Raw genomic sequence first — 1,830 nt, forward strand, 5'->3', positions numbered from 1 at the left:
GAAAAAGGTTAAGAACAAGGCGCATATTGAGGCTTCGATATGTGAGGCCTATATTGTTGAAGAGATATCAACATTTATCTCGTACTATTTCGAACCTCATATGAGAACAAGAATCAATCGCATTCCACGGCATGACGATGGTGGTGAAGTGCCTTCCAGTAGGAACTTGTCAATATTCTTCAAAACTGGATGACCCACACCTAAAAATGTCGTACGAGGAAGATTTTTGTAGGAAATAGAATTCAAACAAGCACACAACTATGTTCTATTTAACTGTGATGAGCTGAGACCATTTATTCAGTAAGTTTGTTTATATATGTGTTTTGTCAGTAAAATATTGGTAATTATATATTGTGAAATCATACACTCATTATCACTTGCAGGCAACATCGACAATATTTGCTCTCCAATAACTCGCAGCTGACCGACTCTCAGATCTTTCAATTACAAGATGAACAATTTGCCACATGGTTCAGAACACATGTAAGCACTATCACAAACTCATTCTAACTTGCAAAATTATTGTACGTATGCATGCCATTACGAGATTCTCGTTCATTTACCATTTATTGATGTACATTACATGTATACAAGGTTTATCAAATGGGAAGAAGTGCGTCTAAGTCATTGTCTTCACTAAGCCTCAGGCCTAAAAGAAAAGTTAAGTGCTACAACGGGTATTTTGTCAATGGATACGTTTTCCATACTGAAGAATACGGGCAAGGAAGAAAGACATACAACTGCGGTGTTTGTGTTAAAGGATCCACAAGTAGTGAGTTAGAAGTTGACTACTATGGTAGATTAGAAGAGGTCATCGAACTACAATATCATAGCGAGCAGAATACAATATTTTTATTCAAATGCTATTGGTATGACACGACGGACAGAGGAATCAGAGTTGATAAGCACCATGGTCTGGTCGAAATCAACTCAAAAGCTAGACTCCGCAACATAAACGATGTCTTTGTTTTCGCAAAGCAATGTCAACAAGTTTATTACACATACACCCCTTCATTTAGAAAGGATCGATCAAGAGTTGATTGGTTGTCCGTTTTGAAAACGAAACCACGGGGTCGTGTCGAGGTTGTTCAGGATGAGAATGAAGAAACAAGTGTGCGGGATGAAGTCTTTCAAGTTAGTGAGTTGGTTGAACCATATCGAGTTGCTCTTTCGATTGAATTGGAAGAAAATTCAAATTTTCATGTTTCCGATGATAGTCTTGTTGATGTTGACGTAGAGGAGTTGAACGTTGTTTTGAGCTCTAGTGGACAAGCAAATGTCGATGAAGAAGATGATATTCATATTGAAGATTGCGATGAAGGTGATGACTATTCAATTGATGACGAAGAAGAAGATAATTCTGACTAACTATAAAAAAGAAGCCCTGTGTAAAACCCTTTTCTTCATGTAATTTACATTATGGATGATATATTTTGTAACATGAAATATATATTTATTGTTTAAACACTGTTGCTATTATTTTATGCGATGGTTTATTATTGAATTTTTTGCAGGAAGGTAAATAGAAAATACAAACACAACACCTTTGTACATTGCACAATCACCGACGTCCATACCGACGGACCTCCGTGCGTCCATACTGACGGACCTCCGTGCGTCGACATCTCACAGAGAGTTCAAAAATAATTACACTGAAATGCCACAATTACTGACAAACATACCGACGGACAGACTTCTGTCGGCATCTCACAAAGAGTTCGAAAATAATTACACCGAAATGCCACAATCACCGACGGACAGACGGACGTCGGCATCTCACAAAGAGTTCAAAAATAATTACACCGAAATGCCACAATCACCGATGTCAAT

At 37.7% G+C, this 1,830-nt stretch overlaps 1 long non-coding RNA gene across 1 annotated transcript; it reads left to right on the forward strand.

Annotated features, from left to right (window-relative positions):
• The first annotated feature begins 243 nt into the window (after nt 1-243).
• LOC140956120 (uncharacterized) lies at nt 244-1,065 on the forward strand. The gene is made up of 3 exons (XR_012171177.1): nt 244-300; nt 384-483; nt 595-1,065. It is a non-coding gene; the product is annotated as an uncharacterized lncRNA (long non-coding RNA).
• The last annotated feature ends 765 nt before the right edge of the window (nt 1,066-1,830 follow it).

Source organism: Populus alba, chromosome 11 (assembly GCF_005239225.2).
Source record: "Populus alba chromosome 11, ASM523922v2, whole genome shotgun sequence".
Lineage (NCBI taxonomy): Eukaryota > Viridiplantae > Streptophyta > Magnoliopsida > Malpighiales > Salicaceae > Populus > Populus alba.